This window comes from Pseudophryne corroboree, chromosome 2 (genome assembly GCF_028390025.1).
Source record: "Pseudophryne corroboree isolate aPseCor3 chromosome 2, aPseCor3.hap2, whole genome shotgun sequence".
NCBI classification, from domain to species: Eukaryota; Metazoa; Chordata; class Amphibia; order Anura; family Myobatrachidae; genus Pseudophryne; species Pseudophryne corroboree.
In genome coordinates, this window is record NC_086445.1 from 992,889,836 (window position 1) to 992,916,097 (window position 26,262).

The 26,262-nt window shown below is 45.2% G+C and overlaps 1 non-coding gene across 1 annotated transcript; it reads left to right on the plus strand.

Annotated features, from left to right (window-relative positions):
• Positions 1-18,412: 18,412 nt before the first annotated feature.
• LOC135054272 (small nucleolar RNA SNORA8) lies at positions 18,413-18,551 on the plus strand. Its single transcript, XR_010243471.1, has one exon. It is a non-coding gene; the product is annotated as a small nucleolar RNA SNORA8 (small nucleolar RNA).
• Positions 18,552-26,262: the final 7,711 nt, after the last annotated feature.

Below are 26,262 nucleotides of genomic sequence, written 5' to 3' on the forward strand. Positions count from 1 at the left end.
TTCAAAGGCCGGATTCTTCACTGGATTTTGTGAGTATAATTTTTTTCAACAGGTACCCCTAGGATTCTACATGGAGAAGAGGACCGAGCCTCGTGGGAACATAGGTAAGCATGTGTGTATGTTGGTGTGCATGTATGTAATAAAGTTGTACTGTCACGGTGTGTGTGTCCTGATTTTATTGGGGTATTTTTTTAGTAGTAGTACTACAGGTACCAGCGGGCCCGGTTTTCCACCGCATGCTGGTACTTGTGGTTCTCCAAGTACCAGCTTGCGGGGGAGGCTTGCTGGGACTTGTAGTACTGCTACTAAAAACAATATTCACAAATTCACACTTGGCTATCAGCCCCCCATCCGCCACCCTTGGATGGGGGGGACAGCCTCGGGCTTCACCCCTGGCCCTTGGGTGGCTGAAGGAGGGGACCCCTTGATTGAAGGGGTCCCCACTCCACCAGGGTACCCAGGCCAGGGGTGACTAGTTGGTGTTTTAATGGCACGGCCGCAGGGACCGATATCAAAGTGTCCCCCGGCTGTGGCATTATCTCCCCAGCTAGTAGAGCCCGGTGCTGGTTTCAGAAATACGGGGGACCCCTACGCTTTTTGTCCCCCGTATTTTTGGAACCAGGCGCAGAGCCCAGTGCTGGTTGATTAAATATGGGGGGACCCCTGTCATTTTCCCCCCCATATTTTTTCAACCAGGACCGGCTTAAAGAGCCCGAGGCTGGTTGTGCTTAGGAGGGGGGACCCCACGCAATTTTTTTCAAATTTTAAAAGACTTTAATAAACTTTTTAAGGTACACAATGAAGCCCTGCACGGATCTCACAGATCCGGCCGGGATTCCTTGTGTTTTTTCAGGCAGTGTTTTACTCATCACTCCCGTAAAACACTGCCTGATATTACGAATCACATCGACATCGGGAAAAACGATTGTGCAAAACTCGGCAGCTTAGTAAATGATCGTATCAGGATTCAAAAAGTTGCAGTAAAATGCACCCGATACCATTCGAGTTCAAACACCCTTCAAAACGGCCAAAACACGAATATTAGTAAATATTGCCCCTTGTGTCAGTGCAGCAGCGAAGGCCGTGTCTGATTGTGTGAGCCATGGCCCTCATTCCGAGTTGATCGGTCGCAAGGCGAATTTAGCAGAGTTACACACGCTAAGCCTACGCCTACTGGGAGTGTATCTTAGCTTCTTAAAATTGCGACCGATGTAATCGCAATATTGCGATTACAAACTACTTTGCAGTTTCTGAGTAACTTCAACCTTACTCTGCCTGTGCGATCAGTTCAGTGCTTGTCGTTCCTGGTTTGACGTCACAAACACACCCAGCGTTCGCTCAGACACTCCCCCGTTTCTCCAGCCACTCCTGCGTTTTTTCCGGAAACGGTAGCGTTTTCATCCACACGCCCATAAAACGCCGTGTTTCCGCCCAGTAACACCCATTTCCTATCAATCACATTACGATCGCCGGAGCGATGAAAAAGCCGTGAGTAAAAATACTATCTTCATTGTTAAATTACTTGGCGCAGTCACAGTGCGAATATTGCGCATGCGTACTAAGCGGATTTTCATTGCGATGCGATGAAAAATACCGAGCAAACGACTCGGAATGAGGGCCCATGTTTCTGTTATAGCCAGCAGGTTGAAGTTGTTAGATATAAGAGGTCATGAACAGATGTTAATTTTTGCAAACAGAGTGTGCATTCCATAAGCCACATTTTAGTGATTTGGAGGGTGTAGGAAGACAAATGATGTTTATGAGGATAGCTGTATTTCTGTATTGCTGTGAATCAAGTGAATGTGAGTGGGGAAAGTAGATGGGGCCCAGATTTTGTGAAATTTCACCAGCTAATAGAAGCAAGAGAGCAAGATAAATACAGTTGTAGGAGGTTTGTGAATGTTTTTTATGGTGACAGGTTGTGGATGTTATTGTCAAAGTACAAAGATAAGTAAAAAGCACATGAGTGTTAATAACAGGGGAGTGGAACATTTAGGCGGCAATGTGTACTGTACAGGGGGGCAGGTTGCAGGGAGAATGAAGGATGTATTTGCTTTGGAGAGAATACCATGGAGTGCAATGAAGTACAACAATCTGTGGTACATGGGGGTAAATTTACTAAAATGGGAGTTCTATTTAAGATGGGATGTTGCCCATAGCAACCAATCAGATTCTATTTCTCATTTATCTAGCACCTTCTAGAAGATAATATCTGGAATCTGATTAGTTGCTATGGGCAACATCCCATCTGAAATAGAACTCCCATTTTAGTAAATTTACCCCATGGTGTGTTTGAGAACAAAGGCATTTAGTCTAGAATGTAATGAATTTGCAATTGTTTAAGTTATACATTCAAATACTTTTTTACTGGTGTTGTTCAGCTATTTATTTACAAACACTTAGTGTTATGAACAATGGGCCTAATTCTGAGTTGATCGCAGCATCAATTTTGTTAGCAGTTGGGCAAAACCATGTGCACTGCAGGAGGGGCAGATGTAACATGTGCAGAGAGAGTTAGATTTGGGTGTGGCGTGTTCAAACTGAAATCTAAATTGCAATGTAAAAATAAAGCAGCCAGTATTTACCCTGCACAGAAACAAAATAACCCACCCAAATCTAACTCTCTCTGCAAATGTTATATCTGCCCCCCCCCCTGCAGTGCACATAGTTTTGCCCAATTGCTAACAAACTTGTTGCTGCGATCAACTCTGAATTACCCCCAATCTGTGTATGTGAATGCACGTTGAAAGGCACAGCCGACCCTAGACTGCATGTAATGAATACTATGGCTAATTAATACAAGAACCATACTTGTGAATACTGGATTATACGCGGTCGAGTCACATTATTATGACCATCTCCTACTTGTGACGTCGGCATCGCGTAGCCCATGAAGTACGCCACATGTCATGCACTGACTTGGTGGGTATATAAGGTGTGCGATAGGCCATCTGCACACATATCACACGTTGCTGTCATGGGCAAAAAGGGGCAATTTATCCAAGTTGCAAAAGGGATGATTTTAGGCTTTCAGGCCAAGGGTGGCGGTATTTCTGAAACAGCGCAGTTTGTGAACTGTTTGCGTGCTGCTGTGGTTAAAGTGTACCGTGACTGGACAAATGGCACCATTGCGAATTACCGATGTGGAAACTGCGGAGCACCACGTGCCATTGATGTGAGAGGTGAATGTCGGCTACGAAGGTGCCTGAGGGCTGACCAAAACGCTACAGTGCAGCAGCTCACCGTTAAAATTAATCTGGGGGCTACCAGACGTGTGTCTAAAATGACAATTCAGTGAATGTCTAGCTGCTGTCTGTGCTGCACATGGCAGTTACTCTGGCTTTTAGCTGGTGGTCATAACAATGTGACTCGACTGTGAAATATCATTTGGTTGATTGCACTCCTGCACAGTGTTTGGTTGTTTTTAAAATTTGTTTGAGGATATTGGGGATTTAAGGAAGAATTGGTAATGGCATCTGGAACCCCATTGACTTTACCTTAATTTGGGATGCACGTGTTTACCATTTATATTTTTATTACCTTCTCATTGACACATCCTGCCCTTAGCATCTCTCTGAGGATATCATTGTATTTATTCTACACTACAGCACAATATGTATGTACCAAGCACTGATTATAGGATGGAGTTTACAACAGACAAGATTACTTGAAATACACTTAAAATTACATTGTACCTCATGAAGTACTTTGCTTAATATTTCTGATCCATTCAGATTGTAACAATACAATGCACATTGTAACAATAAATATAATTTTCTTAATTTTTTTCCATCACTAGTATCATGAACTTGTTTGTATGTAAATGCTAGAAGCCTTACAGGTAAAAAGGGGGAATTAGAAGTCCTTGCAGCAAGCAAACAGTATGATATTATAGGCATTACTGAAACTTGGTGGGACAAATCTCATGATTGGACAGTCAATCTAGAGCGTTATACGCTGTTCAGGAGAGACAGATTAAATAAATGGGGAGGAAGGGTATGTCTAAAGCCATTTTTAAAACCTGATATATGGGAAGATATTCAAGTGGGGACTGTAAATACAGTTGAGACGTTATGGGTAGAAATTGCATGCAGGGGAAAGGGAACAAAAAAAGATAGTATTGGGGCTATGCTACAATATGCCTGGTATTAATGTGTCTGAAGAGGAAATGTTACTGAAGCAAATTGAAAAAGCAGCAGGAGTAGGAGACATAATAGTGATGTGAGATTTTAACTATCCAGAGATAAATTGGACAAACAATTCATGTGATACTACTAGGGTTAATATGTTTTTAAACACACTAAACGATAACTACTTCAACTAATCAAGGAACAGACTAGATTCAATGCAATCATAGACCTGGTATTGACTAACAATGGGGAATTGATATCAAATATTATAGTAGGGGAGCCCATGGGAAACAGTGACCACAATATGGTCACATTCAATATCAGTTTTCACAAGCAGTCCTATATTGGCTCAAATAGAACTTTAGTAAAGCCATCTTAGATACGATGAGGGAAGCTTAAAGGGATATCGATTGGGAAATTTTGTTTCAAAGAAAAAATACTATGGAGAAATGGGGGGTATTAAAATCACTGCTCGTTAAAATTACTTTCAAATCTATAACTGCGGGCAGCAAAGGACTAAATTCCAAACCAATGTGGCTTAACAAAAAGATTAAGGAACTAATGGGCAAAAAGGCGAGCATTCAAAAAATACAAATCTGACAGGAATGTGGAGTCATTTCAACACTATAAGGATTGTAATAAAATATGCAAAAAAGAAATAAGAGCGGCTAAAGTAGAAACTGAAAAGCTAGTAGCAAAGGAAAGCAAAGCTAATCCCAATTTTTTTTCTTTTTTTTAAATATATCAACAGCAAAAGATTAAAGAGTATAGGCCCTTTAAAGGACAAGCTGGGAGTCTTAATCAAAAACGATAATGACATAGTGGACAAACTAAATGAGCTTTTTTCATCTATTTACAAGAGGACCAGATGCAGGGATTAACACACAATCTCAACAAAGATAATGTCCCACTGCTGAGTGCTTATTTATGTGAGGAGGTAGTCTGTAACCGATTAAAAAATATAAAGATTAAAAAGTCACCTGATCCCGACGGAATTCACCCTAGGGTTCTCATGGAGCTTCACTCTTAGCTAGCAAGAACGCTATTTTTGATCTTCAATGACTCGCTTACATCAAGTATGGTTCCCAAAGACTGGTGTATAGCTGAAGTAGCGCCGATATTCAAAAAGGGAAGTAAAGCTGAATTGGGTAATTATAGACCAGTTAGTCTTACATCTATAGTGGGGAAAGTACTGGAAGGTATTCAGTTAGGATAGTATACAGGAGTTCCTTGAAGCCAATAAGGTCATTAATAGGAACCAACATGGATTTGTGAAGGATAGATCATGTCAAACAAACTTACTTGGCTGTTGTGAAACAGTTAGTGCGAACGTTGATCAGGGTAAGGAGGTGGATGTAATCTTTTTAGACTTTGCTAAAGCTTTCGACACAGTACCACACAAGACTTATCTATAAGTTACAAGAACTAGGGCTAGGGAGCACAATATGCACTTGGGTCAGAAATTGGTTAGATAATAGGGAGCAGTGCATTGTGGTAAATGGAACTTTTACAAATTGGGCTGAAGTGCTAAGTGGTGTGCCACAAGGGTCTGTACTTGGACCACCATTGTTCAACATTTTCAGTAACGATCTAACAGTAGATCTAGAGAGCATGGTGTCAATTTTTGCAGACGATACCAAATTGTGTAAGGTTATAAATACAGAGGGGGATGCTAAGTTTCTCTAGAATGACTTAGTCAAACTAGAAGCATGGGTAGCAAAATGGAGAATGAACTTCAATACAGACAAGTGTAAGGTAATGCTCTATGGTAGCAAGAACAAAAATAACACCTACATACTAAATGGGGTAAAATTAGGGGATTCTGACTGGAAAAAGACTTAGGTGTTCACGGTATCCGGACTCCAGGTCGACAGCACAAAGGTCGACACACCTTAGGTCGACGCCAATTGGTCGACACACCTTAGGTCGGTATGGACAAAATGTCGACATGGACAAAAGGTCGACAGGAACAAGGTCGACATGGAAAAAGGTCGACATGAGTTTTTCACGATTTTTTTCTTTTTTTGAACCTTTTCATACTTAACGATCCACGTGGACTATGATTGGAACGGTAAAGTGTGCCGAGCGAAGCGGTAGCGGAACAAAGGCACCATGCCCGAAGCATGGCGAGCGAAGCGAGCCATGTGAGGGGACGCGGTGCACTAATTGGGGTTCCCGGTCACTCTACGAAGAAAACGACACCAAAAAAACATTAAAAAAATCATGTCGACCTTTTTCCATGTCGACCTTGTTCCTGTCGACCTTTTGTCCATGTCGACCTAATGTGTGTCGACCAATTGGCATCGACCTAAGGTGTGTCGACCTTTGTGCTGTCGACCCTCAGTCCCAGACCCCGTGTTCACATAGATAGCAAACTAAGCAGTAGTACCCAAAGTAGGATTGCAGCAAAGAAGGCTAATAAGATATTAGCATGCATAAAAGGGGGAATTGATGCAAGGGACGAGGGTGTTATACTCCCATTATATAAATCCCTAGTGAGGCCACATCTTGAATACTGTGCGCAATTTTGGCCACCATACTACAAAAAGGATATCCTGGAGCTAGAAAAGGTTCAGAGGCAGGCGACTAAACTAAGGGCATGGAGATGCTGGAGTACGAGGAAAGGCTTGGAAGGCTAGGCATGTTTACACTGGGAAAGAGGAGACTAAGAGGGGACATGATAAAAAATATTTACAAATATATAAGGGGACAATACACAGAGCTTGCGGGGGACCTGTTTTTGGTAAGATCAACACAGAGGACACGTGGACACCCGCTTAGGTTAGGGGAGAGGAGATTTCGCACACAGCGGCGAAAAGGTTTTTTTTCACAGTAAGGATAATACGTGTTTGGAATTCCCTGCCTGAGAGAGTAGTAATGGCGGACTCAGTCAACACTCTTTAAGAATGGTCTAGATAAATTCCTAATGGATAAGGATATACAGGGTTATGGTGCGTAGTCATGCACTATAGTTATTAGAAAAAGAGGAACAAACACCTCATGTACTATGGGGGTAATTCCAAGTTGATCGCAGCAGGAAATTTTTTAGCAGTTGGGCAAAACCATGTGCACTGCAGGGGGGGCAGATATAACATGTGCAGAGAGAGATAGATTTGGGTGTGGTGAGTTCAATCTGCAATCTAAATTGCAGTGTAAAAATAAAGCAGCCAGTATTTACCCTGCACAGAAACAAAATAACCCACCCAAATCTAACTCTCTCTGCAAATGTTATATCTGCTCCCCCTGCAGTGCACATGGTTTTGCCCAACTGCTAAAAAATATTCTGCTGAGATCAATTTGGAATTACCCCCTATGTTACTATGAACTGGAAAGCCAGAGGTGGTGATTATAGCAGCTTGTAACTGTATATATGTGACCTGTATGTGAGAGGAGATATACAGTATGTGACCTGTATGTGAGAGGTGATATGTGTGGCCTGTATGTGAGAGGGGATATATGTGGCCTGTATGTGAGTGGGGATATATGTGACTTGTATGTGAAAGGGGATATAGGTGACCTGTATGTGAGATGGTATATAGGTGACCTGTATGTGAGAGAGGATATATGTGGCCTGTATGTGAGTTGGGGTATATGTGACCAGTATGTGAGAGGGGTATATGTGGCCTGTATGTGAGTGGGGGTATATGTGACCAGTATGTGAGAGGAGATATGTGACCAGTATGTGAGAGGAGATGTATGTGAGGGGGGATGTAGGTGACCTGTATGTGAGGGGGGATGTAGGTGACCTGTATGTGAGGGGGGGGGGGGATGTAGGTGACCTGTATGTGAGGGGGGGGTGTAGGTGACCTGTGAGGGGGGGGATGTAGGTGACCTGTATGTGAGGGGGGGGGATGTAGGTGACCTGTATGTGAGGGGGGGATGTAGGTGACCTGTATGTGAGGGGGGGGATGTAGGTGACCTGTATGTGAGGGGGGGATGTAGGTGACCTGTATGTGAGGGGGGGGGGAATGTAGGTGACTTGTATGTGATGGGGGGATGTAGATGACCTGTATGTGAGGAGGGGGGATGTAGGTGACCTGTATGTGAGGGGGGGATGTAGGTGACCTGTATGTGAGGGGGGGGATGTAGGTGACCTGTATGTGAGGGGGGGTGTAGGTGACCTGTATGTGAGGGGGGGGATGTAGGTGACCTGTATGTGAGGGGGGAATGTAGGTGACCTGCATGTGAGGGGGGGATGTAGGTGACCTGTATGTGAGGTGGGGGGGATGTAGGTGACCTGTATGTGAGATGGGATATAGGTGACCAGTATGTGAGTGGGGGTATATATGTGACCAGTATGTGAGACAGGATATATGTGACCTGTATGTGAGAGGTGCTATACGGGGGGGATCCCCGCTGCTGAGCACTGTACGCCTTTTCCCATGTAACGGCCATTGTACACATAGACTCCTGATGCTAATGCAGGAGGTGACTGTGCAACTGAGGGCAGCAGTGATAATGTGCATTGTTTCTGTGTTTAATCCTAATGTGCTGGAAGTTAGTCTGCAATCTGCCCCTTCTGTGTCACCCCGTACTGTTAACCATTCACCTTAGATTGTAAGCTCTCAAGAGCAGGGCCCTCTCCCCTTCATGTGCCTTTCCTTCTCTTACTTACACTATCTTATACTCCACACTCCCTTTGATGGCACCTGACCCCGGGTTTTCTGTACTTGTCCTATATTGTCTTGAACAGAAGTGCTGTTTTCTTGTTTTGCTATTTTTCTTGCTTTCTTCTTTTGCTTCGCTCGCCACAGGTTCTGTTCTCCCTCTATGGGTGTCGTGGACACCCACAGAGGGAAAATCACCTACCTCGCCCCCATCGGGATCCCAGCTTCTGTATTGGGACCGCCCTGCTCCTGACTGTCTGTATCCTAACCGCATACCATCTGTAAGGCCTGTTCTTGTTCATCAGTTACACATGATATAAGTGACGTGAATGCATCCTGTGTAAGTAGTCCGCCCGGTCCAGTTAGGACTCTGCTCAGCCGGGCCTCAGAGTGCAGCATTGCTGATTTGTGCCAGGCAGAATTCCCAGTGGCTCTAATTTCAGGGTCATTCTAATAGACAATGTTTAGGAGATCCACTAATACACATATTACCTAACATTGTTTTCATTGAAATTCATAATTAAATGACAAAACGCTTCGTAACATCCTCAGACCCTGCCACCTCCAGCATCTGTGCTTGGAAGCAGCAGCTACAGCCAGCATCTTCGGGGAAGCTGGACATGCCCCCGGAGCGAAGAAAACAAAGACCTGAGAGGCCACGCCCCCTTTTATTAGGCCATGCCCTTTTTCGGACACGCTCGGCTCCCCCGCGCGGGGTGGGGGGGTGGGGCGGCATGGGGGTGATAATACAGAGTGCGCTCCGGGTGACGCCTCTGCCGTAAGAGTGATGCATCATATAAGGTAGCAGGGATATGGATATATTTCCTCTGCAGTCATCCCCCTGACCATGTGGGATACCCCACTAACAGATCATATACATAAATACAGATGGAGCCATGCTCATCTTGGCCTCTCTGCTGCACCTAGGTGCACCATGGTTTATTAGCATAAGCCTTTCATCTATTGTTCTCAGCTGCAATACAATACAGAGAGAACAATACAGCAGGAGATTAAGTCATTACAGCAGGGGATTAAGGGGGTCATTCTGTCCTGATCGCACGCTGCCATTTTTCGCAGCGCAGCGGTCACTACTGCGCATGCGTATGCACCGCAATGCGCAGGCGCGTCGTACGGGTACAAAGCGGATAATTACTGAGCGATGGATTTAACAAAGAATCCATTAGCACAGCCGAACGCAAGGAGATTGACAGGGAGAGGGGTGGCAATTGACCGTTTTTTGGGAGTGTTTGGAAAAACACAGGCGTGTCCAAGCGTTTGCAGGGCGGGTGTCTGATGTCAATTCCGTGACCGGACAGGCTGAAGTGATCGCAGCGGCTGAGTAAGTTCTGAGCCACTCAGAAACTGCACAAAACTTTTTTTGTACCGCTCGGCTGCACATGCGATCGCACACTTGCAAAGCTAAAATACACTCCCCTATAGGCGGTGACTATCTGATCGCAGCGCTGCAAAAAATAGCTAGCGAGCGATCAGGTCGGAATGACCCCCTAACTCTGACTGCCCTGGCTCAGTTAATCCTATTAAAGGTAAAAATGAAGATTACTTCATCTGGAGGTGGGGGTATCACTCTCGTACTAGGAAGGAACTCCCCTGGCTCCCCAATATAGCAGCTGCCCCTGTTTATGTTGAAGTGCTTTTTAAATGGACTTTTTAATGGATGTGACACTGTGGCCGCTGCAGCGGTTTTTCTTTACCCCCCTTGCTTGCTGCAGCTATGTGGAAGCCAGCGACTGAAGCTAAAGAAAAGTATGGAGCCTGCATGTGCTGTGAGTGGGAAGTCAAGCAGCACAAGACATAAGTTCTGAAAAGGAGAGACACCACTAACTGGTGAAGAGTGCTGAGGAATCCTTGGTAGGAGCAGGAGCGGCTCTGGTGGCGCTACAAGCTATCAGATCGGCAGTGTGACTGGGATCCAGGAGAGAGAACATTGTAAATAAGGGGGACATTTACTAAGCAGTGATAAGAGCGGAGAAGTGGCCCCATCAACCAATCAGCAGCTCTGTATCATTTTTATAGTATGCAAATTATAGATGTTACTTCAGTGCTGATTGGTTGCCATGGGCAACTTCTCCACTGGCTCACTTCTCCGCTCTTATCACTGCTTGGTAAATGCCCCCCTAAGTACTGTACCTTAAAGTACTTCTACCGACCTGCTATGTTCTCTTAGTGAGTTCACAATTCATGCAAATAAATCGGGATACTTAGCCATTGGAAGTGCACTAACGAGAGCCTGGCCAGGGAAGACTAACAGGAATAGACTGCGGGGAAGGTGTATCTATTTTAAGTAGTATTGTTAGATATTGATATATGAAAGTAATAGTTAACTCCAGTTCTCTATCCCTAGTTCAGAATAGAACATTTTAAATGTGTAGATGGAACATTGTTGCATTAAAGAGAAATTCATTGTATCACCAATGTTTAATGGTGAAAACTTGTTGGAATTTAATGAACAGTTCCAGCAAAATAAATAGCATTTACTAGCGGTTGTCATAGTAACTAGAGATGAGCGCCGGAAATTTTTCGGGTTTTGTGTTTTGGTTTTGGGTTCGGTTCCGCGGCCGTGTTTTGGGTTTCGACCGCGTTTTGGAAAAAACCTCACCGAATTTTTTTTGTCGGATTCGGGTGTGTTTTGGATTCGGGTGTTTTTTTCGAAAAACCCTAAAAAACAGCTTAAATCATAGAATTTGGGGGTCATTTTTATCCCAAAGTATTATTAACCTCAAAAACCATAATTTCCACTCATTTTCAGTCTATTCTGAATACCTCACACCTCACAATATTATTTTTAGTCCTAAAATTTGCACCGAGGTCGCTGTGTGAGTAAGATAAGCGACCCTAGTGGCCGACACAAACACCGGGCCCATCCAGGAGTGGCACTGCAGTGTCACGCAGGATGTCCCTTCCAAAAAACCCTCCCCAAACAGCACATGACGCAAAGAAAAAAAGAGGCGCAATGAGGTAGCTGTGTGAGTAAGATAAGCGACCCTAGTGGCCGACACAAACACCGGGCCCATCTAGGAGTGGCACTGCAGTGTCACGCAGGATGTCCCTTCCAAAAAACCCTCCCCAAACAGCACATGATGCAAAGAAAAAAAGAGGCGCAATGAGGTAGCTGACTGTGTGAGTAAGATAAGCGACCCTAGTGGCCGACACAAACACCGGGCCCATCTAGGAGTGGCACTGCAGTGTCACGCAGGATGTCCCTTCCAAAAAACCCTCCCCAAACAGCACATGACGCAAAGAAAAAAAGAGGCGCAATGAGGTAGCTGACTGTGTGAGTAAGATAAGCGACCCTAGTGGCCGACAAAAACACCGGGCCCATCTAGGAGTGGCACTGCAGTGTCACGCAGGATGGCCCTTCCAAAAAACCCTCCCCAAACAGCACATGACGCAAAGAAAAATAAAAGAAAAAAGAGGTGCAAGATGGAATTGTCCTTGGGCCCTCCCACCCACCCTTATGTTGTATAAACAAAACAGGACATGCACACTTTAACCAACCCATCATTTCAGTGACAGGGTCTGCCACACGACTGTGACTGATATGACGGGTTGGTTTGGACCCCCCCCAAAAAAGAAGCAATTAATCTCTCCTTGCACAAACTGGCTCTACAGAGGCAAGATGTCCACCTCATCATCATCCTCCGATATATCACCGTGTACATCCCCCTCCTCACAGATTATCAATTCGTCCCCACTGGAATCCACCATCTCAGCTCCCTGTGTACTTTGTGGAGGCAATTGCTGCTGGTCAATGTCTCCGCGGAGGAATTGATTATAATTCATTTTAATGAACATCATCTTCTCCACATTTTCTGGAAGTAACCTCGTACGCCGATTGCTGACAAGGTGAGCGGCGGCACTAAACACTCTTTCGGAGTACACACTTGTGGGAGGGCAACTTAGGTAGAATAAAGCCAGTTTGTGCAAGGGCCTCCAAATTGCCTCTTTTTCCTGCCAGTATAAGTACGGACTGTGTGACGTGCCTACTTGGATGCGGTCACTCATATAATCCTCCACCATTCTTTCAATGTTGAGAGAATCATATGCAGTGACAGTAGACGACATGTCCGTAATCGTTGTCAGGTCCTTCAGTCCGGACCAGATGTCAGCATCAGCAGTCGCTCCAGACTGCCCTGCATCACCGCCAGCGGGTGGGCTCGGAATTCTGAGCCTTTTCCTCGCACCCCCAGTTGCGGGAGAATGTGAAGGAGGAGATGTTGACAGCATCTCTTGCACGCCCCTGTCGTTTTTTAAAAAATTCTGCACCACCAAATTCAAGGTATGTGCAAAACATGGGACGTGCTGGAATTTGCCCATATTTAATGCACACACAATATTGCTGGCGTTGTCCGATGCCACAAATCCACAGGAGAGTCCAATTGGGGTAAGCCATTCCGCGATGATCTTCCTCAGTTGCCGTAAGAGGTTTTCAGCTGTGTGCGTATTCTGGAAACCGGTGATACAAAGCGTAGCCTGCCTAGGAAAGAGTTGGCGTTTGCGAGATGCTGCTACTGGTGCCGCCGCTGCTGTTCTTGCGGCGGGAGTCCATACATCTACCCAGTGGGCTGTCACAGTCATATAGTCCTGACCCTGCCCTGCTCCACTTGTCCACATGTCCGTGGTTAAGTGGACATTGGGTACAACTGCATTTTTTAGGACACTGGTGACTCTTTTTCTGATGTCCGTGTACATTCTCGGTATCGCCTGCCTAGAGAAGTGGAACCTAGATGGTATTTGGTAACGGGGGCACACTGCCTCAATAAATTGTCTAGTTCCCTGTGAACTAACGGCGGATACCGGACGCACGTCTAACACCAACATAGTTGTCAAGGCCTCAGTTATCCGCTTTGCAGCAGGATGACTGCTGTGATATTTCATCTTCCTCGCAAAGGACTGTTGAACAGTCAATTGCTTACTGGAAGTAGTACAAGTGGGCTTACGACTTCCCCTCTGGGATGACCATCGACTCCCAGCAGCAACAACAGCAGCGCCAGCAGCAGTAGGCGTTACACGCAAGGATGCATCGGAGGAATCCCAGGCAGGAGAGGAATCATCAGAATTGCCAGTGACATGGCCTGCAGGACTATTGGCATTCCTGGGGAAGGAGGAAATTGACACTGAGGGAGTTGGTGGGGTGGTTTGCGTGAGCTTGGTTACAAGAGGAAGGGATTTACTGGTCAGTGGACTGCTTCCGCTGTCGGCCAAAGTTTTTGAACTTGTCACTGACTTATTATGAATGCGCTGCAGGTGACGTATAAGGGAGGATGTTCCGAGGTGGTTAACGTCCTTACCCCTACTTATTACAGCTTGACAAAGGGAACACACGGCTTGACAAATGTTGTCCGCATTTCTGGTGAAATACTTCCACACCGAAGAGCTGATTTTTTTGGTATTTTCACCAGGCATGTCAACGGCCATATTCCTCCCACGGACAACAGGTCTCTCCCCGGGTGCCTGACTTAAACAAACCACCTCACCATCAGAATCCTCCTGGTCAATTTCCTCCCCAGCGCCAGCAACACCCATATCCTCCTCATCCTGGTGTACTTCAACACTGACATCTTCAATCTGACTATCAGGAACTGGACTGCGGGTGCTCCTTCCAGCACTTGCAGGGGGCGTGCAAATTGTGGAAGGCGCATGCTCTTCACGTCCAGTGTTGGGAAGGTCAGGCATCGCAACCGACACAATTGGACTCTCCTTGTGGATTTGGGATTTCGAAGAACGCACAGTTCTTTGCTGTGCTTTTTCCAGCTTGAGTCTTTTCATTTTTCTAGCGAGAGGCTGAGTGCTTCCATCCTCATGTGAAGCTGAACCACTAGCCATGAACATAGGCCAGGGCCTCAGCCGTTCCTTGCCACTCCGTGTGGTAAATGGCATATTGGCAAGTTTACGCTTCTCCTCCGACAATTTTATTTTAGGTTTTGGAGTCCTTTTTTTACTGATATTTGGTGTTTTGGATTTGACATGCTCTGTACTATGACATTGGGCATCGGCCTTGGCAGACGACGTTGCTGGCATTTCATCGTCTCGGCCATGACTAGTGGCAGCAGCTTCAGCACGAGGTGGAAGTGGATCTTGATCTTTCCCTAATTTTGGAACCTCAACATTTTTGTTCTCCATATTTTAATAGGCACAACTAAAAGGCACCTCAGGTAAACAATGGAGATGGATGGATACTAGTATACAATTATGGATGGACTGCCGAGTGCCGACACAGAGGTAGCTACAGCCGTGGACTACCGTACTGTACTGTGTCTGCTGCTAATATAGACTGGTTGATAAAGAGATGTAGTATGTATGTATAAAGAAGAAAGAAAAAAAAACCACGGGTAGGTGGTATACAATTATGGACGGACTGCCGAGTGCCGACACAGAGGTAGCTACAGCCGTGGACTACCGTACTGTGTCTGCTGCTAATATAGACTGGTTGATAAAGAGATGTAGTATGTATGTATAAAGAAGAAAGGAAAAAAAAACATGGGTAGGTGGTATACAATTATGGACGGACTGCCGAGTGCCGACACAGAGGTAGCTACAGCCGTGGACTACCGTACTGTGTCTGCTGCTAATATAGACTGGTTGATAAAGAGATGTAGTATGTATGTATAAAGAAGAAAGAAAAAAAAACCACGGGTAGGTGGTATACAATTATGGACGGACTGCCGAGTGCCGACACAGAGGTAGCTACAGCCGTGGACTACCGTACTGTACTGTCTGCTGCTAATATAGACTGGATGATAATGAGATGTAGTATGTATAAAGAAGAAAGAAAAAAAAACCACGGGTAGGTGGTATACAATTATGGATGGACTGCCGAGTGCCGACACAGAGGTAGCTACAGCCGTGGACTACCGTACTGTACTGTGTCTGCTGCTAATATAGACTGGATGATAATGAGATGTAGTATGTATAAAGAAGAAAAAAAAACCACGGGTAGGTGGTATACAATTATGGATGGACTGCCAAGTGCCGACACAGAGGTAGCTACAGCCATGGACTACCGTACTGTACTGTGTCTGCTGCTAATATAGACTGGATGATAATGAGATGTAGTATGTATAAAGAAGAAAGAAAAAAAAACCACGGGTAGGTGGTATACAATTATGGACGGACTGCCGAGTGCCGACACAGAGGTAGCTACAGCCGTGGACTACCGTACTGTACTGTGTCTGCTGCTAATATAGACTGGATGATAATGAGATGTAGTATGTATGAAGAAGAAAGAAAAAAAACCACGGGTAGGTGGTATACAATTATGGACGGACTGCCGAGTGCCGACACAGAGGTAGCTTCAGCCGTGGACTACCGTACTGTACTGTGTCTGCTGCTAATATAGACTGGATGATAATGAGATGTAGTATGTATAAAGAAGAAAAAAAAAACCACGGGTAGGTGGTATACAATTATGGATGGACTGCCGAGTGCCGACACAGAGGTAGCTACAGCCGTGGACTACCGTACTGTACTGTGTCTGCTGCTAATATAGACTGGATGATAATGAGATGTAGTATGTATAAAGAAGAAAGAAAAAAAACCACGGGTAGGTGGTATACAATTATGGACGGACTGCCGAGTGCCGACACAGAGGTAGCTACAGCCGTGGACTACCGTACTGTACTGTGTCTGCTGCTAATATAGACTGGTTGATAATGAGATGTAGTATGTATAAAGAAGAAAGAAAAAAAAACACGGGTAGGTGGTATACAATTATGGATGGACTGCCGAGTGCCGACACAGAGGTAGCTACAGCCGTGGACTACCGTACTGTACTGTGTCTGCTGCTAATATAGACTGGATGATAATGAGATGTAGTATGTATAAAGAAGAAAAAAAAAACCACGGGTAGGTGGTATACAATTATGGATGGACTGCCGAGTGCCGACACAGAGGTAGCTACAGCCGTGGACTACCGTACTGTACTGTGTCTGCTGCTAATATAGACTGGATGATAATGAGATGTAGTATGTATAAAGAAGAAAGAAAAAAAAACCACGGGTAGGTGGTATACAATTATGGACGGACTGCCGAGTGCCGACACAGAGGTAGCTACAGCCGTGGACTACCGTACTGTACTGTGTCTGCTGCTAATATAGACTGGTTGATAATGAGATGTAGTATGTATAAAGAAGAAAGAAAAAAAAACCACGGGTAGGTGGTATACAATTATGGATGGACTGCCGAGTGCCGACACAGAGGTAGCTACAGCCGTGGACTATTGTACTGTACTGTGTCTGCTGCTAATATAGACTGGATGATAATGAGATGTAGTATGTATAAAGAAGAAAAAAAAACCACGGGTAGGTGGTATACAATTATGGATGGACTGCCGAGTGCCGACACAGAGGTAGCTACAGCCGTGGACTACCGTACTGTACTGTGTCTGCTGCTAATATAGACTGGATGATAATGAGATGTAGTATGTATAAAGAAGAAAGAAAAAAAAAACCACGGGTAGGTGGTATACAATTATGGATGGACTGCCGAGTGCCGACACAGAGGTAGCTACAGCCGTGAACTACCGTACTGTGTCTGCTACGACTGGATGATAAATAATGATATAAAAAATATACATATATCACTACTGCAGCCGGACAGGTATATATTATATAATGACGGACCTGCTGGACACTGTCTGTCAGCAGAATGAGTTTTTTATAGAATAAAAAAACACCACACAAGTCACACGACGAGTGTTTAACTTTTTCAGGCAATCACAATATAGTATACTATACTGGTGGTCAGTGTGGTCAGGTCACTGGTCAGTCACACTGGCAGTGGCACTCCTGCAGCAAAAGTGTGCACTGTTTAATTTTAATAATATGTACTCCTGGCTCCTGCTATAACCTATAACTGCTCCCCAGTCTCCCCCACAATTAAGCTGTGTGAGCACAGTCAGATATTATACATAGATGATGCAGCACACTGGGCTGAGCACAGATATGGTATGTGACTGAGTCACTGTGTATCGTTTTTTTCAGGCAGAGAACGGATTATATTAAATAAAACTGCACTGGTGGTCACTGGTCAGTGGTCAGTCACTAGTAAACTCTGCACTCTCTAGTACTCCTAAGCTCCAGTAAATCAAGTGTCTCTGTCTCAATCTCACTCTCTCTCTTCTAATCTAAATGGAGAGGACGCCAGCCACGTCCTCTCCCTATCAATCTCAATGCACGTGTGAAAATGGCGGCGACGCGCGGCTCCTTATATAGAATCCGAGTCTCGCGATAGAATCCGAACCTCGCGAGAATCCGACAGCGTCATGATGACGTTCGGGCGCGCTCGGGTTAACCGAGCAAGGCGGGAAGATCCGAGTCGCTCGGATCCGTGTAAAAAAAGCTGAAGTTCGGGCGGGTTCGGATTCCGAGGAACCGAACCCGCTCATCTCTAATAGTAACCAGAGACTATCTGCATCTTCCAGGTTCTGGAGAGGCCGGAGCTTCCTGCTCTTGGGCCAGATGTACTAAGCCTTGAAAAGTGCTAAATATCACGGTGATAAAGTACCAGCCAATCGGCTCCTAACTGTCATTTTTCAAACACAGCCAGTGACATGATAGTAAGGAGCGGATTGGCTGGCAGTTTATCACTGTGAAATGTATCACTTTTCAGGCTTAGTACATCTCCCCCCTTGTGAGGTGAGATGATAGTGTACGTCCATGCACTGAACGGTATCTGCACCCAATGGCTGCTTCCTGTTGTGGTGTTCATTAACCAGTGCAACATTAAATCAGTAACTGGCATCGTTGGTTTCCAAGCCTCATGCGCTTGTAAACCTGGTATTTATGCTAATACAGCTGTCATTTACTATTTATTGTGTAATTTACCGGGTTGGGGTTTGGGGGGACACCCGTCTCTCTGCTGTGGCTTGGGAAAGAAGAAGCATCAGGAACATTTAATGGCCGACACTTAGAACAGCAGACACTCACCCCTGAGGGTATTACACATGCCATAAACGGTGGGCAGAACATTGTTGTTATGATAGAAATGTCTTAGTGATATCACCATGTTATATAACCATGCTAACAAACAAATATGCAAATTGTAGTACTTTTTCCCCCAGACAAAAACAGAAATTAGTGGGTGAAGCAGTTCCACCCGGTAATTTCATGAAACACGCTGGTCCTTTTTTCTGTGTGAATGGGTCGACCCGTGTTGTAATTCCCAGGACTTCGACCCTGGAATCTACCCCTTTCAGACAGAAACAGAAATTAGTGGGTGAAGCAGTTCCACCCGGTAATTTCATGAAACACGCGGGTCCTTTTTTCTGTGTGAATGGGTCGACCCGTGTTGTAATTCCCGGGACTTCGACCCTGGAATCTACCAGGGTCATAGACACGGGAATTTCAACACGGGTTGACCCTTTCACACAAACAAAATACCCGTGTTGATCTGCAAATTACCGGGTCAAAATTATCGACCCAGTAATTTGCATGTCTGTGTGAAAGGGGGGAGGGTCAGGCAGGTCTCGGCAAAACGACTCGGCATTGAAATGCTTGGTATTTGGCGGGACTTTCAGACTTTTCTGTCTGAAAGTGGTAAAGTCTGGACAACTTTTGTTCTTTCTAGTTATCAAAACAAATTATTTTTTATAATTTGAGAAGATTATATCAAAATATTGGTTGCTATTGCAAAAAGATCCTGTTTTACAGGAAATGGTTCCAGTGCAACCATCTTTCATTTATGAAAGAGCAAAAAATGTAAAACATAATTTGGTGAGAAGCTCCATGGATAATCCCTATACGAAGAATGGGATTAAAAATAAAAGGTTTATTTAGATGCAGGGATTGCAGAATGTGAAAGATAAAGATTCAAGACTTCATCACATGTAACAAGCAAAAAGTTATTTGTGTGACTAGTTGTACTTGCAATCTTCACTACAGTGCATCTGTAAAGTATTCACAGCGCTGTTTTTTATTTTTAATACATTTTCAAAAATCTCCCAAAAACTTTTTTCACATTGTCATTATGGGGTATTGTGTGTAGAATTTTGAGGGAAAAAATGAATTTATTCCATATTGGAATAAGGCTGTAACATAACAAAATGTGGAAAAAGTGAAGCGATGTGAATACTTTCCGGATGCACTGTATAAAACATCCTGCGCATTAAAAGCAAGAATGTCAGACCATATCACCAATATAAGGAAGGGATTGGAGAACCACTCCCTGTCGGCTCACTTTAAAAAAAATACACCAATGTTCTGAAAAAGACATAGAAAGTTTTGGGGCCATTCAGGCCCGGCGCTACCCGCTCAGCAAAGGGATGCAGTGCAGGTAGGCGTCAGGCAGGAGAGGCGCTGTACCTGCTCTGCATCCCTGCTGTTGGCGGCCGCTGTGCCTGTCACTGCATGACAGGCAGCGGCGCCGGCAGCTGAAAGCCTCCTCTCCCCCTCCCCTCCCGTGACAGATCAGATGGAGGGGGCAGAGTTACACTGGCGGAGCTAAATGGGTGGAAGGGTGGGGCTACACGGGTCCATCAGACTGCAGTGCCACAGAGGAGGACATGCTGCTCCAGATCCTGCCAGCCAGGGAGAGTGAGAAAGAGTGTGAGTGAGTGTGTGTGTGTGTGTGTGTGTGTGTGTGTGTGTGTGTGTGTGTGTGTGTATTTATGTATGTGTGCAGGGGAGGGTGTGTGTGGGAATAAACTGCACTTCTGTAGACGTTACGTGTAAGCTGCGCTACTACTGGGGCGTTACATGTAAGCTGCGCTACTACTGGGGCGTTACTACTGGGGCGTTACATGTAAGCTGCATTACTACTGGGGCATTACTACTGGGGCGTTACATGTAAGATGCATTACTACTGGGGCATTACTACTGGGGCGTTACATGTAAGATGCAATACTACTGGGGCATTACACGTAAGCTGCGCTACAACTGATTTGCTTACACTTTAAACCCTTAACAGCAAAGTTCTGCAATGATGTTATACCTTAAACCTTAAGTAGCACTGACGGTATAAAGTAACCGCAGTGCGTACACCTTATCGATACTTATACACCTTATACAGATAAATACACTCTAAAGCCCATGCAGGAAAGTGAAAACACAACACTGATTTGTAGTTGCAACCACAGGGTTCTAAGGCCACAGTGGATTAATTCCAAAAGGTAAAACAGTACAAATCATACACTACAGGCTAACAAGTAAATCTAAACAGAATAATGGCTACAGAGAATGTACATACGTGATAATGTTCGCAAGCGCAACCCGGCCGATCCTCCGCTGGTCATACAGATAGCGTTCAGAGTCTTCTGACCGGCCAGGCAACAATGGGCTTTTTATACACAACATGCATACACAATACAATGGTCACTGTAATCTCATTGTCCATTGGACACAGGGATGTGTCTTTACATTACAGAAGAGGTCATAGGTGGATTTGAATAGGTGGGCGATGTCTTTCCCCAACTGCTCTTGTGGGTGGTATCATCTGGATTCCCGCCGCATACATAATATACAGTAAATACAGTTAATGTTCATATTCTACTTTTGCACATAACTATACGCAGGAACAAGCAATCTTTCTCTAACCAACACCGGAATGTTACCCTTAAAATACCCTACAGCTGGATACTAGACATCACCTTCCAACCTTTATCTGACCCTTCCTATCATGCAAAGGTGAATCCCTTAGTCCTGGAACTGTTTAAACTATTAATACTCGCTGATGCGGTCTAGGGGAATTATATCTCAAATGTACACTATTTGGGTTAAATATGTAATGTTCTAATAACCCTCTACGCGCTCACAAACTCTACCATAAATGCGCATACCACGCGCTAAGGCGCATGGCCATGAAAAGCTCCGTTACGCAAATTGCGGATATGCGCACGCACGGCAGACCGAGTGCACGCGCAGCGGGCATGTGCATGGGGTTAGTACAAGGCATATACATTACAATATTTTTCGACTTTAACATAATATATAATGATATAATAATATAAAACAGATGGCATGGTTAATGTATAAACACTTTTAATATGGCAAATATCCCATGTATATCACAGAAATAGTAAAGTGACAATCAGCTTACAATTTGCGCTAAAATCAATTTTTTTTAAAAAGTACATGAAGTAATATGAAACAGTTTATGCTCCTGTTCTCTTATGATGGAATAAAGTTCCAATATTGGGGGTCATTCCGAGTTGTTCGCTCGTTATTTTTTTCTCGCAACGGAGCGATTAGTCGCTAATGCGCATGCGCAATGTCTGCAGTGCGACTGCGCCAAGTAAATTTGCTATGCAGTTAGGTATTTTACTCACGGCATTACGAGGTTTTTTCTTCGTTCTGGTGATCGTAATGTGATTGACAGGAAGTGGGTGTTTCTGGGCGGAAACTGGCCGTTTTATGGGTGTGTGTGAAAAAACGCTACCGTTTCTGGGAAAAACGCGGGAGTGGCTGGAGAAACGGAGGAGTGTCTGGGCGAACGCTGGGTGTGTTTGTGACGTCAAACCAGGAACGAAACTGACTGAACTGATCGCAGTTGCCGAGTAAGTCTGGAGCTACTCAGAAACTGCTAAGAAGTGTCTATTCGCAATTCTGCTAATCTTTCGTTCGCAATTTTGATAAGCTAAGATTCACTCCCAGTAGGCGGCGGCTTAGCGTGTGCAAAGCTGCTAAAAGCAGCTTGCGAGCGAACAACTCGGAATGACCCCCACTGTCTTAACCACGTGGGAGGGAGAGTTCAGTATATATATTCCTAGTATAGTCCCTGGGTGAGGATAAGCAGGCTATTGATGTCTAAATTGAACACTATATACCCCAATGGACTAAATGAAGCTATAGAATTAAATGCAGTGATTTGATTAGTGTTATCCCCTGTCATTTTTAAACTCATTTATCAATGAGGATTGTATGTCACTTGATTCATATTTTTTCAAACACAAGCGTATGTGTATATATATATATATATATATATATATATTATAGAGAGGAATTTTCGGAGAATAAAGGACACAAACGCAGCCACTTAAAGCATACCAACGTTTCAATGCAGTAGCATTTTCGTCAGGACAATAACAAACATTAAAATCACTCACCATTAAATGTGCTTCCCTCACCACCAAAGCCCGTGCCGCCGGCTCCAATTCCGGTAGGCTGGCGCTTCCTTGTGACATCATCCAGTGCGCCCATCACCATGGAGACAACTAGTACACTAATGACATGCAGAATACAATACATAGCATAATAAAGAAATAACATACAAACAGTATGCTCTATCAGTGCAAACATGCTACTTTCAATATGCATAAGGGTTACTACAAGTCACACTCAGATACTTCAAAGAAAACTATTGAAACCTGTCTGTTCGTTTAAACCACGAGGATTCAATGTATCCAATAAAAAGATCCACCTTGACTCACACTGCAGCAGCATTTTGGACCTGTGACCCCCCCTAACTGGTGGGGGTATGTGAACGATAATTTTATGCTTAAGAGACGTGGGTGAATGGCCCTCCGAGGGGAAATGTCTCACCACTGGTTGTTCGCTGCTGCCAGACAGAACTGCTTCCCGTATAGCATACCTGTGCTGGCCCATTCTCACTTTAAAAGCACACTCTGTCTTGCCTATATAATACTTGCCGCACGGGCAAATCAGGGCATATATGACAAATTTGGACATGCATGACAATCTGTACCTAATTTTAAAGCTTTTACCTGTACATGGATTCTTTATTGTGTCACTGGTCAGCATATAGCCACACGTGACACAACCTGTGCACTTAAAACATCCGTTTTTAGGCACCCCAAGGAAAGTGGTAGTTACCCATTTGTCAAAAGTTGTGATGTCATTATGTACGACATAATCGCGTACATTCTTACCTCTAGAGTAACACATAATTCATTTATTATGTATACTAGGCAGAAATAAAATAAAATATAAAACGGCATGGGTGTACGGCAGGTGTATAATATACAGCAATGAGTACACTACCATCCCTCTATCACAGACACTAGTGCAGCATATGATATGAGGACTGTACACTGACAGTGCATGGAGGCAGCTGCAGCCAGGCATGGGTGTACGGTGCAATTAACTGACCTGGAGATGCTACTCATTACACGGCAGGTGTGCCTGTCCCACCGGCTGTAACTTGTAGTCCCCCTCCCCTGTGTTATATAATGCACGAATGCGGCAGCTGCCTACCTCTGGCCCCGGGTGTCTCTCCTTACGCTGGTTGCACAGGCAGGTGGAGCAGTCATCACCCACAGCCGACTGCTGTTCACCGCACCCGGCTCTTCCTGCACTCCTGCTCGCTGCACACGAAGCCCGGAGTGAGCCCGGGGCAGCCGGTGCTGATTGGCTGCTGTCATCACCCAGGCCCGGGGCGTCACTGCGGAGGCGCCGGCTCTCCCAGGTAGCGGCTGACAGTGAGTGCCCGGTACTTGGCTGGCCGTGGCGGCGTGTAAACTGTGCGCCAGTCTCAGCGGTTTATTCAGTCCAGTGCGTCCGGCTCCTTGCAGCCGCAGGGGGAGGCCGGTGTTAAGGCATTAAAGTGACTGTCCTGGCGCCCCCTCTGATCTAGCGCCCGGGTCACATGCCCCCCTAGCCCCCCCCCCCCCCCCCCCCAGTTGCGGCCCTGGCTCATGTCCCAGTGTGATTTCTGCAGCACTCTACTACAAAAGAACCGTCTCGCTTACATCAAGAGCTCTCGTGCCGAAAGGGAAAGGCAGATACAATATATGTGATAGATCAGCTTTCCTATAGACACGAATGGACTGGGAAAGAACAGTGCCAAAAAGAGAAATTGTGCCCCCCCCCCCCCCATATTCAAAATAGAGACAGTGCGCTCATATTTCTGTTGTGCCCAGAAGCACGGAAGGTGGGATTTTGTCCCGTTTTTCCCTAATAAATACAAATTCAGAATAATCGGTGTCTGCCTATTTTGCATTTTTGGGTTAAGGTCCGTACATGCTATGAGGGGATCGGTATGAAATACCTCCAATCAAAATCCCGACGTTCAAAATCACGACACCAATTGACCGATGGTCAAAATCCCGACAAGGTCAAAACCCCGACATGGACAAAATACCGACAAGGTCAAAATACCGACATGTAAAATGCCAACAGGTCAAAATACCGACATGCTGTTTTTGTTGTTTTTTTGTGTGTATGTCGACATAAGTCAACATGGACACCATATAAAGTGTACCGGGTCCCCTCGCATGCCTCGCTGCACTTGGGCACGGTGCCTCGCTGTGCTCGGCATACTATTATATTCCCCCTCCAGGTCCACTGGGATGGTAAAGTATGCACAAGTCGGTTTCAATGAAAAAAATCATGAAAAACTCATGTCGGTATTTTGACCTGTCGGCATTTTACATGTCGGTATTTTGACCTTGTCGGTATTTTAAATGTCGGTATTTTGTCCATGTTGGGATTTTGACCTTGTCGGGATTTTGACCATCGGTCAATTGGTGTCGGGATTTTGAACGTCGGGATTTTGATTGGAGGTAAACTGACTGCATCCCGCTATGAGATAAACTCCATGAGCAATATCGCATAGTGTTTACCCTCCCCTCCCGGGTCGCCTACATAGAGCATACTCACTGTACAATATCGCAAGCGGTATCATACAGTGATGTCATGCTGCATGCAGCTTTGGATGATAAGTCCAAATTTAGCTGCATACACAGCCGACGGAGGGGGACGATAACGATGTGCGACCGTGCCTTGTTCATCGTCCGTAGCATACACACTGGGCAGTATCACACACAATATCGCTCAGAAGGCTGAAAATAAGTGTATGATATCGCAGAGTGTGTACGGACCTTTATACCCAACATCATTATAAATATTATCCATTATCATTTTCCAAAAACGCACGTTAATGCATACCTCCCAACATGACCCATTCCAGGAGGGACAACTTGCTCTGTTCCTGGACTTCCCTCTTAATTTAGGTTTGCTGTCACCTGTTTTGAGCAGGTTAATTGATATAACAAGGATTTCAATTAGGGTGGCCAATCCCGGGAACAGGATTGGCGGTATCCCGGGATTTAGGCCAGCACCTGAGGAGGCTCAGATGCTGCCCAGCTCCCCCTGTGCAGCGTGACGTGAAGTCAGAGGTCACGCTGCGCAGCCAGCCGCCCGTCACCTGCCACACGGACCTTACTTAAGGAAGTGACCCACTCGCCCTCCCTCCCTGGTATCATGATGAGTTGTGTGCGGAGCGGGGGGGCTACACAGGAATCAAGCCCGAGTATCCCGGGATTGACCATTTTTCAATCCCTATACCCGGGATTGAATAAATGGCCCGGGATTGGCCTCCCTAGTTTCAACACAAATTAAGAGGGAAGTACAGGAACAGAGCATTTTGTCCCTGGAATAAGTCATGTTAGGAGGTGTGCTAATGGACAAAACCATGTTGCACTGCAGGTGGGACAGATGTAACATGTGCAGAGAGCAGACATTTTAGCGCTGTGTGCAATAACTGGCATCCCCCCCCCCCACATTATGTAAAAAACGGGCAGCGCGCGTCAAAAATATAGGGGCGTGGCTTCAAGG